Consider the following 18,416-nt stretch of genomic DNA (forward strand, 5'->3'; position numbering starts at 1 on the left):
GGTGATCCTGCCCCTCTGCTCTGCCCTGGGGAGGTGCATCTGGAGTGCTGGGCCCAGTGCTGGGCTCCCAGTTCAAGAGGGACAGGGAACTGCTGGGGAGGGTCCAGCAGAGGCTACAAAGATGCTGAGGGGACTGGAGCATCTCCCTGATGAGGGAAGGCTGAGAGAGCTGGGCCTGTGTAGCCTGGAGAAGAGAAGACTGAGAGGGGATCTTATCGATGGCTACAAATATCTTATGGACAGGTGTCAAGAGGACGGGGCCAGGCTCTTTTCGGTGGTGCCCAGTGACAGGACAAGGGGCAACGGGCACAAACTGCCACACAGGAACTTCCACCTGAATGTGAGGAAAAACTTCTTTACTTTGAAGGTGACAGAGTGCTGGGACAGGCTGCCCAGAGAGGCTGTGGGGTCTCCTGCTCTGGGGACATTCAAAACCCTCCTGGACATGACTCTGTCAACCTGCTGTAGGTGACCCTGCTTTAGCAGGGGCTTGGGCTAGATGACCTCCAGAGGCCCCTTCCAATCCTGACCATGCTGTGAGTCTGTGATTCTTTGATGGGAAAGTTTTCCCATAGATCTGTGGTCTAGGCAGGACCCATCAAACCTTGGAAAAAAAAATGGAAAGGAATCTGTTGTAGGCATCAGAATTTATTGACATTCAAAACAATGCATCTCATTTGAGTATTACATGCAATGGTAATATTATTTAGGTAAGAAAATCAAGTGTTTCTATGTAGACAAATGCTAGATTTACTGACGTGGTCTTTTTATGACAAGAATAAGGCAAGGACCTAGTATGTGATTGGAGCTTTAAAGATGGTAATTAGTGCTGTTAAAGCACAAATGAAAGGGATTTTTGTCTATTTTTCCTAAGTATGTCTGATTTCCTCTTCAAACACAAACACAATAAAATCCAGAGGATGAAAAGCAGAAATCTAAACCCAAATTTTTTTTTTAGAAGTCTATATTTGATTGGTTTTTTTTCACTGAAAGCTGAAATGCTTTAGGAAATGTTCAGGCAAGAAATGAAGGCATGGACAGCTATTGATCCTGGAGTTTACAATTGCAACGTCGCTTCCTGTTGTCTCTTCTGTCCCTCACACCCAAGAGTTGTGGATGATTGTGTCCTGTGTATTACCTCTGGTCTTAGGATGCTGAAGCCACATGCTGAATATGTAGATATTATCAGAAGACCTTCCTCTTACCTCTTACTCAGCTATTCTACCTGCTCTTATGAATCCCCTGCAACGTTTATTAGGAATTCTCAGCAATGCCCTTCTGCTGCCTGGGAAAAATTATTTAAAATTTTCAGTGACTGGCTGACTGTCAGAATTTTCTTTATTAATGCAAGGAAAGGAAAACGATGATTTTTTTTTCTTTCCCTTTTTGCCACTTTATACGTCAGCTAAAACTAAATGAAATTAAGCAGAACATGGGGCTGGCACTCCTGCAGCCTGAGGAATTTCTCCCTGCCAGATATCATAAGCCAGCTGCAAAGAAAGAGAATCCACAGAGTTTTTTGCAAGAGAAAGTGATAACCACTTCATATCTAGATTATTTATAAGGTTCACCTACCTATACTGCATGTCTGGTATCTCTTCCTTATGAGGAGAGTAAACTGGTGTTGCTCAGTTGAAGCTGGTGTTGTAAGCTGAAGACTAACAAATGAAAATCTGGCCCTTGATGCGTGGCACTTAAAACTAACCATAAGAGAAAAAAGGATTGAAAGCCAGTTGTGATAAGAAACCATCAAAAATCAGAATTAATGGGCATAAATGTACCTAACTGTCACTTTCATATAACATAGTGGCTCCACCTTCTGCTGTTCTGTTAGGATGGCATACTAACCTGTGAGAGGTTGTCTTGGGGAATATAAACAGCAGAGGGTTGCAAAGGGCTGCTAACTGGTTGCCCCTTTTATGATCAGTTTCTAGGAAGCTGTTTCTTGTCATCTCACTGTTGATGCATTTCTGACAAAATTCTCTATGGGGTACCTTCTGTTACAGATAAAATGTATCATGTTTATTACTTCATGCAGTCCTTCTGTGGCATTTATTCTGCACTCATGTGAAAGTGTTCTCAGAATTGAGAGGGAATGGCAGATAGCATTAAAATTTATACCAGAAGAGTGAATTGTATTTAAATAACTCTGTACTTCTAGTTAAATAAATAAAAGCTTTGGATGTTACAGGCCAGTTCTTTAGCTGGTGTAAACTGGTTTCTGCTTCTCGCCAGCTGAGTATCTGACCCATTGTGTTCAGGCTGGATAATGCAGCAGCAGGGAAATGCAGACTTATATGTCAATTGAGAATAATTCAAGTGGATAGATGACTCAGAAGGACAATGCAACAGCCCTGTATAGCTATTAATAAGGCTCCTTCAGTTGATCATCTCTGAAAGAGTTAGAAACATGTTACTTTCGTGTGAAGAGCTCTTGACTCTTAACAGCCAAGAGCACTTCACATGAAATGTGAATGCATGTTGAATGTTTATTCTTTCATTAAATCATTCTTTGCTATTATCAAACCAATGCATTGTTATGGGATTTCCTTTTACTTTCAGCTATTTCTAGGTTTCAATACAAGTGTGGTTTGCTGTTAGTACTTGACTAATTATACTATTGTTGGTGTATTAGTTTAATCTAAGCCTGTCACCTTGGCTTTCTGTTGTCATGCACCCCATTCATTCAACAGAGTCTTCAATGGGTTGGGCAAATGGCAGATGTTGAAACTATCTCACTACTGTTTTATAAATGCTTGTGGAATGATTTATAATCTAATGGAATCTCAGAAGGCACTTGTTCAAGGAGCTGCTCATGTTCACCGTAATGAAACGTAAATAAGATTTTGAGCAATAAAAACTTCACAAATGTACAATAATTGTTTACTTGAGAGGTTTTGGGGGGGGCAAGGTGGTGTTTAAAATCAAAATAATGGCAGTCAGGGTTTTTAACTTGACCTTCAGATAGAGAAAATAAGTGTTTTCCTTGGTTCCTGTGGATGTTCAGCTCTCTTAGACTGAAAAACTGTGTAATTGAACTGAAATGCCAATTATTATATATTTAAATATATGACATTGTGCAAAATCCTACCCTTTCAACAGTAAGGCTTTTTAATTTCAGATCATTACATTTCTGCTACTGATTTTTATCCCCCTGTTAGTAGCAGTGGTGGAATGCCACATGTAGATGAGGCATGTTTATTTTAAATACCAAAGGTGAAATACAACAAGAGACTCGAGTTCTCAAAAATTAAATACCACCACTGTATTCCAAATCAGCTACCTTCTAATTATCAGCTTAGGTGGGGAAACAATTCAGAAATCCTACTTTTTCACTCAGGTTTGATACCAAAAAATCAGTAATAATACTTCATCAGTCACTTTTAAAGATTTCCAGGTGCTGAAAATGAAGGCCTGAACAAAAGAAAGAACACAAAGCACCACTTCCCACTTCTTTAACATTGCGCTACAATGCTGCTTTCCTTCTTGCACAGTTCTTTTGTGTGGGGCATTTCTTAGCTGCATGATTCTTGCATTCCTGTATGCACAGTATTCACTTCAACACAATTCTTAAAAAGAAAAAAAGATATAAAAATAGTACCAACTTCTTGCATTTCATAGCACAGCTGACACATTGAGCCAGGTTTGACCCAGCAGGTGATGTAGCTCTGTTGATATTGACTCCAAGTGTGCAAAAGATCAAACAGGGATATTCAGTAATTGTCTTAGCTTCTTTGGTTTCCTGGTAAAATCTCTGAACGGTCTACTCCTATACATCTTTCCAACTACTGTTGCTTAATTACTGAATTGGAATCCAAGAGCACACAGGGAAAGAAGGGAATATTTCCAGTTTTCTATTAAATACTGGTCAGTATGTGGAGTCGCTTCCTTACCAGTGCATGTCTGTCTACCAGTGTGGACACAGAACTGGTATTTGGCAGCGTCAATTTGGAGAGCAGTGCGAAGATAAATATAGCTGATGAACTGGATTTATAGAAATCTAAATAACTTTGTAAGCTACAATTATATAAAGTTAACCTTTTCTCTAAGGAAAATATTACTGTCTTTATTGTCTATTATAGCAAGCCCAGGCTAACATATTACCTTAATCACAATCAAGGATGCCATGTTATAATTTTACCTTTCTTTTCCTGCTTAGAAATCTCCTCTGAGTGAAATTTGTGGGGGATTTGCTGAGGCCCAGCAGCCAAGTCAAAGCAGTGGTTCTGACCAAACTGCTTGGACATGACAGACAAGTAACCACAAAGCAGGCACAGAATGACTGTGAAGGTGCTCATGAAAGCATCAGATACTTTATGCAAGCATTGCTTGATGTGGATGCCTAGATTTCTGCTTTGTCTCTTCCAGAATAAAAAATGAGCCTTAGTAGTAATAACTGTGCTTGAAATGTGATTCTGTATTTGAAAGATTAGGTGTTCTTACCATTGCTATCAACAGTATAGCTGAAACCAGAATATCAATGGCATTAAATATTCCTTATGGAGATGCAGCCTGAATTTAAGATAAGAATGACACCCATGCTAATGGAGTATTACTATTTATTGGAATATGTTAGCCCAAGACACAGCTGAAGCTCCTGCTGTTATACTTCTGTGGCAATGGCACCTAGATAAAAAGGACTGATTCTGGCAGCTAAGTGCACGTGATGTTGTAAGTTAAAGCAGCATGTGACACCATCCAGTAAATACTGGGCACAAATCTTTCTGCTGTGATAGTACTGTTGACATGCAAATACAATGAGACATATGCTTTGTTTTGATTTTTCTTTTAAATACAAATCAAACTTTGTAAACCTTTTAAAAATGTATGCTTATGAAAGCAGAGAGTAATGAAATAGAATATGAGCATAGTTATGGTAAATCATCGTATAATATGCAATAGTTTCAAGCTACTCACACGTCACTTCACCATAACATTTGCAGTGTAATGAAATGGTCCACAAATGATTAATATTCTTAAGTGCTTTTCTTTTTCTCTTAAGTGCTTCCAGGCAGAAAAAAGAAATATATCGCATTATCAGTGTTTGTGTGTAGTTAGTGTCACAGTCTCTATTGATTTTTACCTCATGTTACAAATGCACATTAGGAGGTTTTATCTGTATATGATAAACAAATTGGGGAATGTATCTTGAGCTACAGCTGTAGCTGGTATAAATGGTGGTAGCACCATTGACTTCATTTGAATTATGCTTATTTACATGGGTTGAGTATGGGTCCCTTGTCTTCCAAGTGAACTGAGAATATTCAGTACAAGTAATACTTTATCTCCCTGTCATTTAGATGTCTCTGGGGACTCTGCTTCTGTTCTACTCCCATGACTTTCTCTTGTATTTCTAATGATTAAAAATACTTTCTCTGAAATGAAAAATTAACAGACCTTGAATATCGGGGAGACGTTAGCTTTTTAAAAGTGTCTGTGACTTATTTTATTATTGTACCTTTCTATGTAGGTAACATTACAGGGGTTAGGGTTGTATGAAATTGCTTGAGTCTAAAAATGTGGTATGTCTTTCACAGCAGCCTTTCACTTGGTCCTAGTCTATAGGTAGGTCCTGTATTTTCAGCACTGCCAATTTGTAGATATTAAGTATTAGCTCACAGTTCTGCTAAAACCATAGCCTGTATAGTTACTGCAACTGAACTCCAGTGTGGAGAGCATTACTGAAACCTGAAGGGTGGCCCGAAGAAGTGAATTTTCAGTTCAAGAAACAAAAAGAAAGTTTCTAATTCTGACAACTGTTACAAGAGGCTTGAAACTGATCTGTATTTTCAAAGACAGAGCGATATTCAAAACCCAAAACTTGTACTTTTGGGGAGAAGGAGCAGGAGGGTGAATGAAAAAAATGGAAAACTCATGATAATTAAGCCAAATCTTAGCAAGGCTGAAGCGTCTTCCTTATGCTGCTTTTTCTGCATTTGTTCTCACCATAGATTCATGAAGAATTGGAAAAAGAATCAGGAAAATTCTGGCAGAGAAAATATAGCGAAGAAGCAAGCCAGTCTTGGCAGATTTCAGTTAGCAGTAGGAATGTGGAATTCTTGTTGGTGCCCTCTCATTAGGTAATGGTGTCTTTTCCAAGTGAAGAGACTGAAAAAAAGTCCTGCTACTATTGCTGTGAAAAAGAGAGGGAAGTCTTTGCCATGACACTGAAACTCCATTCATAAGCACACTTTTTGTTTGATTAAAGATCCTCATTTCACTATGAAAGAGTAAAAAAATATTGAATAGCATTAGTAAATAAAGTAATACCTTTTAAAGATTTAGAATTTTTTAAATGTATGTACATATGTAAGCGTATGGTTATTTTATGGAAGCTGGAAATCTGTTTAGAGAATGAATAGGAAATCCTCCAACTTTACAGGAGTTTTTGAGAGCAACAGGTCAGAAACAGTAGGAGAAAAGGGCAGGAGGTGAGTTTGCAAAAGGGCTCATGAATAAAGGGTTTTCTCAGGCTGCGTTGCTGGCCTGTGAAGGAGGTCTGCTTTCCTTCACAGTGAGAGGAGATAGAAAAAGCCCTGGTAATGAGTCAAGGGAAGGCTGAAACAAGGTTACTTATCTTGGAGGATATATCAGCAAGTGCCTGTTTTTCAGTACAAATATAGAAAGACTTGTTTAGATATTGCCCAAAAGCTTGCAAAAGTACAAAAAATTATTCAGCTAGGTTGGTATTCTAAAGTCTCATGGAGCAAGTCAAGTGAAGCAAGTACACATTACATCAGCCAAGAGCCAAATATGACTCATAGATACACTCCTAGATAAAAATGAAACAAAATCAAGAAGGTGCATATTTGCCTACATGACTAAAAATGGATAATGCTGTTTTGTAAACCTGCTTCATCATATAATGGAAGTAATGTTGAGTGGAAGTTCCTCTGCTAGAAAGAGTTGGTCAAATGTCTAAACTGGGAGCTGTGGCCAGGATTAGAAATGTCCGTTGTCTATGGTGCTTTGGAGATGAATCTGGAAGGAAAACAAGACGCCCCTTCACCTATTCCAATGTCAGAGGCTTTGAATGACAATACCACTTCAGTGTGAGCAAAAATGGAATACACTTTTTTTCTCCAAAATTTAAAATTGTTTAGATAATACCCAGTATTGTTTTTATAAATTGTTCTAAGCAACACCGACATTGTAAAATATTTTTAACAGAAGATAGCAAAAATATTGCTGCCCTACAGTGCTAAAGCAGAGAAGCACAGAGAAGTGACAAACAGGGCAACTATATCACAAACTGCATGTAGCAATGCACTGTCAGACTCAGCATTCGCAATCCTTAATGGAAATGACACTATGTGTTTTCTTCTGTGATACCATGATGAGCCTTTGAATTGACAGAGCAATGAGTGCCACGTTGTCTAAAGATTAAATGCAATCTGATTTTCATGCACAATCAGCTCATTTTGTTGATATTGTGCCCAGCAATGTTCTATCAAAAGGAAGAAGAGATCTAAAACAAGCTTGGCAATGGAATGCAGTTATTTTCTATTACATTGGCACTAGACCTTTTTATTTTGGAGCTTGCAGAGATACATCTAACCAGAAGCTACTTTGAGAATACATGTTATTAGCCAAGACCCAAAACCATTAAAATGTAATATAGTACTATACAATTAATGTATTAAATATTATAAATAAATTTACACAAAATGGGGACTCAACAATATCCCACTATATATTAACATTTGAAAACAAACATCCCATAACGCAGATGTGGTTATACATGGTGAGCAAAGGACAAAGTGAGACACACATATAAAAATCATCTAAAGTATGAACTGATGCACAGTCAAATTATACACTGCAAGGTTACTAATTCACAGAGCATAGTTTGTATCTTTGTAGAGAAGCTGCAGTGTGTGTTACATTTAATTACTTTCCCTGTGGCTTTAAATTGAGTAGGGTTTTTAATATGTAGTTGGAGTAGAAAAGAGTTGATTCTTGACTGTAGTTAATACGTGTTTGCAAAAAGACTCTTTTTTGCTTGAATAAATGTAGCAGTTAGCATATGAAACTAACCTACTAAAACCCATATGATAAAGGTTTGATTACTTAAGGGCTTTTTATAAAGCTCATGAAAATCGATAGAAATATCATTTATTTCAGTAATCTTTGAATCTGGGCTTATGCAAGAACGCCTACTATAAAATAGTATAATAGTATAACAATGTCTAAAGAAAGTATAGTGCAGGTTTAGAATTGTGCAATTTTTACAGTTTTTTTGACTAGATCCTGGCATTACTCAATGTTAGAACAACATTGAGAGCTAATGAAGGTTTGAAAAGCCAAACACTTGGAGTCACGGTCAATTTTTTATGGTCATTGATCAACAGTTTGGCATTTTTCTTAGCATAAAAATACCGAGATTTGATAAATAAAGAAGTTAAACCCATTAATCAGTAACAGCTGTAGGATATCTAACATGACTCTGCGCAAAGGCTTTATACATGGGGCAAACAAACTTCATGAGAAGAAAAAGCAAAATCCTCCTTTCTGTTTTATAGAAGGGATTTTGGAATTTTTTTTCAGAAGTGGCCCTATAGCATTTTGCACAGAATAATATAACATCTGTATTAAGAAGACCATAGTTGTTTTTTTCTGTGGATTAATCTTCACTCAACCTGCTAGAATTTGATATTTTGTAAGCAATACAACATAATCACTGTTTCCTTCTGTTGTCCCAGAAGAAAATTTTTGTTAATGTGTAAAAAAGATACCTTATCACATGAGTAGATCTGTCCCTTCTTATTTCCTCATTTTAAGTTTTTGTCTACATTAAAAAAAAAAAAAAAAAAAAGAGCTGTGGCACAGACCCAGAAGGAGCTCTGCAGCACATGTGAACAGTCTGTTGTGCCGAGGAGACTGGGCCAAATTTGTTCTTGCTGTAATTTCGTTGAAGTCACTGGAGCTATTAATGGGGACGAATGTTGCCTTTTATCACTTTTGACTTTGTATGCTGTGAGAATTAGATTTCACAAATTTTTGAGATTTCACTGGCTGGGCTAAAAATAATGCAGTGCACATTTTTTTCCTCTCCGATTAGTATGCGAAATGTAATGCACCTTTCAGTGAGGAGGATATTAGACTTGATAACATAATGTCTCCAGTTGCAGAATCTTTGGAAAAAGTAGTGATAGGCCATTTTCTATATGTAAAAATGGGCAAAATGAATACACTTGCTGGTTATTAAGAAAAACGGTCAAGTACGTGGTTTATAAAATTGACCAGTGGCTGGGAACAGGTAATATCTATCCAATGAATTTCCTGACTGGAAAATGAACGTACCCATTTTTCTCAACTCTCCACTTCAGTGAGGTAGTAAAATGCCTAACTTTAAAAAGTATATTCCTTTAGCAAAATATCCCATATATTCAGGACTTCAGAGTTATCAAATACAGCTTTTTAAGTTGTAAAAAGCACCTGCAAAGTACACAACTATATCTTTGAGACTTCCTCAGCCTAATTTGTATACCCACGTTTTAATACCTGTAAGCTTGACATTCTTTGCAACTTTGAGAGGTCTTTTGCATTTCTTTTATTGAATTGAATGTTGTCATTGAGAGGAAGCTGTATAAATGCCAGTGTTGTGGGTTTTATGCTATAAAAAGCAATACTCTTCATTGCTTTCTTTTGTTCTTGTCAATTCACAGAACACTTAGCTGATTTCAGGAAGCAGATGCTGAGTCTTGGGAACAGATTTTTTCCAACATCAACATCTGGAAGTGTAGCTGTCTCCACTAGTGGTGAAACTGGTGGCTGTGCAAAAGCCTTCAGGGCTAATATCCTGGGTCAGGATGCTTAGGGAATTGCTTGAAGTCTTTCTCAGGAATATTTCTTTGAGTTACTGCTGACTTCAAGGAATCTGTTTCTACCCTCCAACCCCCATTAAATATGATGATTAAAAAAAAAGGCAAATAATTTTCTCAGTAAAAGAAGGATATTCCCAGGGAGAAAGATTCTATTTTCTCTGGTTTATTTAAAGATCTCCCATAAATAAAATGACTTGAAGTCTGATGAATTGGTTCTGAGGGCCATTTACCATCTCATTCCTATTAATTTCTGCATTCCTTAGAGTTGTGATGATAATAATGATACAAGTTGCATTTCTGGTGAAAATAGTGAGACAGGGAAGCTCATTATCATGAAGAATATGTAACTACTAAAAGTTAAATATCATTAAAAAGATCTTTGTATTCATAATCTTTGGATGACAAATTCTGAGCAATAGATTATAGAATTTGACTTAAATATTACTGTGCTAGACAGAAGTCCCACAAAAGACAAATCCTGGACAAAAGATGGTGTACTTTGCACATCTGCAATCGCTATACTGTCATCCTTGGGGAGTTCTACTATTTCACACAAATTAGAGCGCTCCGGTGCCTTATATTAATAGATTACAGGGACTGTATTGCTAGTGTCTGATTTGTTGATATATCTTCCCACAAATGTGCAAGTCTTGATTTTTAACCTTTAAAGGGAATTACAGTGCTTTAATTCTCATTGATGAAAATGGCATGGGCAATATGTACTTGAGAGGAATGATGTGTTAAATCTTCCGGTCTATACGCCTCTTTCACGGCCATGGTTCTACCACCTTTGAATCGGTATTTTAGAAGTACAGTTGCACCATTTACATCTATTTACATCTGAGGCATCTGCCCCACTTCTGCTTACTGATTTCACTTTATACCCCCAAAACCAAACAAGGATTGCTTTGAACCCATTCCTGCTACAATGACACCATCTTCACAGTGTGAAAGTTGGGAAGAATTTAAACTGTTCTGCAGAGATAAGCAAACCTTCTCTAACTTTGATTTCTGTGTGTGTTTTGCACTTTGATATATCAAGTCTCTTCTTAGAAAGGAAGTTAATAACAAGGTTCTGAAGTTTCAGTGTCTGAGCCTGCTGCTTTTGTAACCCTCACTCTTGTCTCATTGCGATTCTAATTATTATCTTCATTATTATTATTATGGTATGTTTTATCTATAAGAATAAACAGCCAGGGTAACAAATATAAAACAATGACAACTGTTTCCCAAACTGCTTATGTGTACACAGTACCCGAGACATTCAGAATGAGACTGATGAGCAAAAATATCTTTGCAGAATTCTTATATTACTGCCATAAAAGCTGGAGTAATGTAACTTACAGAAAGTGAGTTTACGCCGATACAGCTATGATCAAACTGAAGACCTGCCAGCTTTAATTTCTTAATGAAATAAACATCTGTCATATAGCTTTCATTTGCTTTGCTTAACATATAAACCTGTCCCATTAGGAAAACCTAAGCTTCAACATTCTGCTTGATTCGGCTGATTTTTTTCTTGCATAAAGTATCTGCAAAACAATGTTGTTCTCTATTCTCAGGTAGCTGAAAGTTTCCTCAGCAAAAGCAATCAGTTTCATGTGCCAAAAGACACATGATTCTTGCATGTGAAAAATTAACGCAACTTAACTGCAGTGAAGCAGCTGTATCACTGTCTGTGAGGGGTAGGCTGTGAAGTGGAAATAATCTCCAAGTGCTTTTTTTGAGCAATTGTATCATGTTGCCAAGTTTCTGTAAGGCTCCATGATATTAATATTATTTGATTAATTGCTGCATAATGGATAAAAATTGCCAGCTCTACTATGAGGTTGCAGTTAAAAAACCAATGTTTTATCATTGACAATAATTTTACTTTACATTGATAAAATTTACTTAAATGAACATTCTTATAATATTACCATTGACATATGTCCTTTAAGAGCATGATTTCATTTAGAACTGGGGAATCTGTACTGCATCTGACCTCAATGATCAAATAGCACTTTTCCATATTTCTAAGTTTTGTGAATACAGTGTATTAATTATTATGAGATGCAAAAGGGTGGGCTGCTTTTGTCTTCTATGTGACATTCCACATTAAAGTGGCCGAGGGATTGTGGAGTGCATTGCTAGAATAATTGTCTGCTGGATTAGAGGGAGGAGCAACATAAACGAAGGCATTTGCACTACCAGCTGTTGTTCCATTTACTGTGAGAGCACTAGCATACTGTATAGATTCTTCTAACTTCTCAACACACAGGTTCCTGTATTGAATCTGGTAAATCTCTTCTAGAATTTTGTTTGATTCCAATCTATAACCTGCTAACTAGAGTCTTACTAAAAATTCTTGTAAAAAACGTGTTTCAGACTGTGACTCAATTAAGAGGTATTTATGAATTGCTGTTTTTCTAGAGATTTTTTTGAGACTTCAGCTTTTTGTGAAGACATCTCTTTGCTGAAGGAAAATTCAGTGAATGTAATAAAGTTTAAAAGTATTGAATAACATTTTGTATGTCTTTCTGTAAAGTCTGATAGAACATGAGAGCTATAAGAAAATAGAGTACTCTATGTGATGATAACATTTTTGCTTAAATCTATACTTGTCTAATAATAGCATCTAAATAAATGCTAGTGTTCTCTCCATAAGTGATTGCTAGAAGGCTTACGAACATTAAAGTAAAAAAAGTCAGAAAGAGCATCTGTTCCTACAAGAAGATGAAAAAGTTTTTCCAAAAATAGTCCGTACAACTACTGTACATGAACTTGTGTACTTTAGAAGGGTTATTCACATCGAATTATATCTTATTGTTGATTATTTTTAAGCTTAGTTTTTGATTTTTCTTTTAAGAAACTGGAAAGCACTTCTTTTTCTGTTTTACTTCCTGACTTTACAATGCAAATGTATTATTTGTGGAAAGTACTGGTTTTAGGTAATAATTTACACTTGGAGTGACACTAAGGCTAAATCTTACTGTAAAAAGTTTGCATTAAATAAAATGAAAGGATAATTTAAAAGAAAAAAAGCAAACAGAAAACCCGCTAAGAATATTAGTAAAAAAACAGTAAAACAGTTCTGAATTAAATGCGTAACAACTCCCAAATCAAGTACTTTATATATTAGGCACCTCATTTAAAATATATGAAGTTTAGCACCATTTCAATTTGCTCAGTGTTACTGAATATTAGGAAGGACAGAAAGAGAGCTCAGAAAGTATTTCCATTAATAAGCTTTCCTTCCTGCATCCTTCACCTTTGTGTTATCCTTCCCCAGAACACTCAATTCATGTTAAAAAAAAATAGACCAACAGAAATCAAAAGCTATACAACACAGATGCTACTCCAGCCATCAGAATCAGGTCAGTTTTTAACTTCATTAAATTGCTGTCATATGGTGTCTGCTGACATGCATCAGACTTTGGAGAGTCTTACTCATCAGGTATTCTCTAAGATTGTTAACAAGAACAGCAACTCTCATCAGGGGTCCCCAAAAAGCAGCTAATTAGGGGACAAAGGTTGCTTAGATTGTGACAATTACACCTGTAGGTCCCTGTAGAAACACCAAAATCTTGAACAAATGTATGTTTGGTTGCTTAGTGCAAGAAATAAAGAGCTAGTCCATTAAAAAAATGAGAGGCAGAAACTGTCAACCATTTGAAAAGCTTTACGAAAATGATCATCCAATTAGTGGCTATGATCAAATCAGGCATGAACTCTCTCTGGATGGCTCCATAATTTTCCTTCTTGCATGGTGTAATTTCATATAGCTCAAATGAACTCGTGAGAGGTAATTCAGTTCCAAACAGTTTTCTCATCACTGCTAATTATACTAATACATTGAAATGCCTCCTACAAAATGCATGAGCCCTTTAAGCCACCTCATTAATGTGATATAATTTTTGCCAGAATATATATCAAACCTATTATCACCACAGGTTTTCTTTAGCATTTTTTTCAAAATGTCTATCAAAAAGCTGGAAAAAGTATATTTCTTTCGTCTATTCTCAACATAATTAACTGTTTCTTTGAACTGTGGTTGTCTATTGTGGTATTTTCTTTAAAGAGTACTAGCAAAATACAGTATGATAGGGGTATTCCTCATACCTACAGGTTCTTTTCTGTGAGTATTTGATTCCTTAAATCTTTTTTCAGTTGTAGCTGATTCTTTAAACGGCAAATGATGCATGCAATAATGTGCAAAAATGAGTTATACAAACTGAAAGCAGGGGTGTAAAAAGAAGCATCATCTGAGACTAAAATAAAGACAGATTTTATGGTATTTATGTCAGTTAATTTAACTGCTGGTAGGGGCTTTTGTTGAAACATGAGTTAGTTCCAGTGTTTAACCTTGCAGCATTAATTTATGCTTTATGGCATGAGTACTTCATCACTCCCTCCTTGGGAAGACAGTTATCTCATTAGCCAGAATTTAATGAAATGCAAGGATACACTTCTTAATTTCAAAGATTACTGTAACACAAATCAGGTGTAAATCTCAGACGGACTGTCCCTTCCCTTTACCCGTTTAAAAAAGTAGATTCATTTTGCAACCATATAACAGTAATTCATCTGGTGGGATAAATTCCACTACTATTCTAAAAGCATTTCTCATCTGTGAAAGCTGGTTTAACTTTGCATTCAGTAATATTGGTGAGATTTAAGGTCTGTATAAAGTTTAAGGTTTATAACCCGTTATAACTACTATGAACAATTAAAAATGTATGTGTTGGTTTCATTGGGGAGGGACATCTTGCACAAGAGGTATGGAGTAGAACATGACTTCTTTTCCATAGAACTGCATCTAGATCCATAAGAATATGACTGTGCACACTCTGTCCTATGTAAGACTAACATAACTGACAAGACTAATTAGTTTTTTTAAACTGGCACCTATCACCATATCCAGAATCCCAGTAAACACAGAACACTGTATTGCCTTGTAGTCTCGTTTCTTTGAAAGACAGGGTGCTTAGACACGGTTTTACCATGTTTTTCATATGTCTTTATTTTATTACTAACTGTTGTCATAAATTAACTTAGTTTCCTATTGAAATTTCCATCCTGCAGTTCTCTGCATGGGAGTGTACTTCACTGAACAATAGCAGAATCTAGAGAATTCATTATGCAAAACGATTTTTCAGTGAAAAATGCAGGTGCTATGCTCTTGTTCATAATTCTTTGCTTCAGTATCAAAGCAGGCAAATTTATTGAAGATTCTTGGTCTTATATAATGTTAATGCATATAATATTATGTTATGTAATATTTACTTACCAAATGCATCAGTACGAAGGCATAAACACATATTTTCCCTAATGTTAACAAATAGTAATAGCAGTGCTTTACACTTATAGTCAGTTACAAATAATGTCTCACATTTCATGACTATGAAGTCTGTCCATGACCAGCTGGATACCTTACATAGAATGTGAACAAGAAAATATGAAGAAATTCAGAGCAAGTCTTGTATACTGGTATCAGGCTGGGGTTTCAGACTTATGCATATTTATGGAAGGAGTGAACATCCTTGTGCATGGTGTGGCTCTAAGTAGGGCAAGGCATATGCATATTAATTAAAGATGTTTTTATAGCAGTTCATTTTTTAAATTTTATTTCTGTATAGTAGAAAATGGTAATCACAGTTTAAAGTCTATAGCAGTCAGAAATGTATTTTTTTAGCAGACCAGGAAAGGCTGCTTCCAAACTGGAGTGTGGCCTTTGGTTTCTGCAGCCATAATTCCTGTATCTGTTTTCCAAAGGGAATCAAAAGTTTGGCATGACCAGGTCACATCTGTTTGTCATTAGGCAGACTTTGAAACTGGACAACACAGACAGCTTTGCTGTGAACTTCAGGAAGTGCCACTAAAAGTATAACACCAGGCAAATCAAATACTCCAAGAATAAGTGTTTACACTGTCTTGTAGTATGTGGATCTACGTACTTGTCCATGAGACTTTGGTATGGAAATCCATGCTGCTGGTCCAGCTCTGTATAGTAATCTGTATGAAATAACCTACCTCGTGTCGATTCAAGACAGTTAAGGAGGACATTCATACCGAGTTCAGGGTTTTCCATCTGTTTTAAATTCCTTCAGAATCTTGTCAGAATAGATCATTGCTTTTTCCTTCACTGGATCTAGTCCTGTCAGGGTGAAGTCCATGTATTGTGGCAGGGACTGTCATGTCATTTATTACGTTTGTTTAGGACACTGGAGTATAACCTGACTCTGCCAGTTAGGTGCCACTACATTAAATTGTAATAATAACAAGGCACCATGGAGAAGGGACATACTGAACAAGAATGCTGAAGCATATCCATTGTCATTTGAAACTTGCTGTACAAAGTCCAATAGAGTCATAGAGCAGACAGGACCTCAATTGTCAAGATTTTACCTTCTGCAATAAACTGCATTTCTGCACTGCCACCTAAAAAAACCCCAAACATGCGTTGGGTTGCACCACTCTTGCTATTCAGACCTGTTTCAAAAGGGTCTAGCTTACTCACACTAGATGCAAAAGCAACTTCAAACATTATTACTTTATACTGCATTTAATATATTGTGTGACTACACATGTATTACTTGATGTCAAAGGATGAATTGGCCCCTGGAGAATCTTGGTTTCAAGAACACCCTTTGCAATGCTCAGCTTGCCTTCAGGCAGAAACCGAGAGAGTGGGCTGCGGGGAAAAGTACTTGTAAGAAATCCCAGGTTAGGCAAACGATCTGGAGGAAGATTTGCCGTACTAGTAAGAGAAAGGGGGTTGTACTGCCATCCAGAGGGAATTTGACAGGCTGGAGAAATAGGCTGACAGGAACCTTGTGCATTTCAACAAAGGGGAATGCAAAATCCTGCACCTGAGGAGCAATAAACCCATGCACCAGTACATGCTGGGGGCTGACCAGTTTAGAAGCAGCTTTGCAGGAAAGGATCTGGGGGGCCTGGTGGACAATGAGTTGAATATGAGCCAGCAATGAGCCCTTGCAGCAAAGAAGGTCAACAGTGTCCTGGGCTGCAATTAGGAGAAGCGTTGCCAGCAGGATGAGGTAGGTGATCCTTCCTCTTTACTCAACACTGGAGTTCTGTGCTCAGTTTTGGGCTCCCCAGTACGAGAGATATGGAACTACTGGAGGGAGTCCAGCAAAGGGCCACTAAGATAATTCAGGGACTAGACCATATCTCCTATGAGGAAAGGCTGAAAGAGCTGGGACTGTTTGACTTGCAGAAGAGAAGGTTCAGGGCAGATCTTATCAATGTGTATAAATAACTGAAGGAACAGTGTGAAGGGGATGGAACCAAGCTTTTTTTAGTGATGCCCAGTGACAGGACCAGAGGCGTACTTGCTGCCATCTGGACATCAGGAAATTCTTCACTGTGAGGGTGACTAAGCACAGGCACAGATTGCCCAGGGTGGTTGTGGAGTCTCCATCTTTGGAGATACTCAAAAGTTGTCTGGACATGGTCCTGGGAACCAGTGCAAGGTAGCCTTGCTTGAGCAGGAAGGGATTGGTCCAGATGACCTCCAGAGGTCCCTTCCAACCTCAACCATTCTGTGATTCTGTGAAAGTCGTGGCTGAGAATACCTTACATGTCTTCCTCTGTACAAGGAGACAAAGTTTGACTTTTGATGTTGATTTGGTTGTGACTTTTGATAATCATGTGCCTAAAACAAAGGTTTGGAATATTAATTTAGTAGTGGTTATGCTGGATCCTTGACTTTTAGGAAGGTATGCATAAATGAGTTGGACCTGAAATATAGTAATGCACTTTGTCAGACCTTTTGATATATAGAAACAGTTTTTCCTCAAAAGTAAATGAAATTAATAATAACATTTCAAATGACATCAGACAGAGTACCTGCTAACTAAATCCAAACTCAACAACTTTTGCAGTTTTTCAGATCAAGACATTTTCTTTGAAAATTCTTTAATTTGTCCAGAAAAAATAATGAATTTGTGACATTTTCCCATTCCTCCCTGTTGAAGGATATATAAGCTTCAATCCTGGCAAGAAGGGTATTTTCCTCTAGAATTCTTGTCAGTTCTGGAGGAGATTTAATCCATTTTTCTTCTATGTCTCAGAATGACTGCTGACAGCTTTCAAAGAGAAACTTCTATTCATGACTTCTTTCCAGTTAATTTTATTTTTGCCTTTTCAGCCACTCTTTTTCATATATCACCTTGCAACAAGTGCTGCCTCCTTTCTAGTGGCTTGTATACACAAGGCTCAATTGCCCTGGTTTTCAGAAGTTCATTTTTATTAAAAGTCTATACACACATGTACGTGGATGAGGGCTTAGATCTTGATTTCTGAAGAAATAATATGAGGGGGGAGATGGTGATTATTCACTGTACTTACAGATTGAATGAAGTTCACTGCTACTCAACTTTTTGACAACACATTTCCTTGCACAAATAAATATTGCCTTGAAATCTATGAAGTTGAGTTTTGTTTAACAATTGCAACAGGGAACCAGAAATCAGGAGGACTGTTCCAATCTGTTATTTAGGCCTCAGCTATTTGACCAAGTTACCATTGCTTTAAGAGGTACTATGTGAACTCAGCCTTTGGCAAATACAAAGTAAAGGGCATTAG

The 18,416-nt window shown here is 37.1% G+C and overlaps 1 long non-coding RNA gene across 1 annotated transcript in view; it reads left to right on the forward strand.

The window, feature by feature from the left end:
- Positions 1-18,416, forward strand: part of LOC308066872 — a 151,057-nt gene that overhangs the window by 85,329 nt on the left and 47,312 nt on the right. The window contains exon 3 of the long non-coding RNA XR_013929349.1: positions 1-18,416. This exon is cut by the window's left edge and continues 80,586 nt beyond it; it is cut by the window's right edge and continues 47,312 nt beyond it. This is a non-coding gene — a long non-coding RNA (uncharacterized lncRNA).

The sequence above is a fragment of the Falco punctatus genome (genome assembly GCF_963210335.1).
Source record: "Falco punctatus genome assembly, chromosome: 7".
NCBI lineage: Eukaryota > Metazoa > Chordata > Aves > Falconiformes > Falconidae > Falco > Falco punctatus.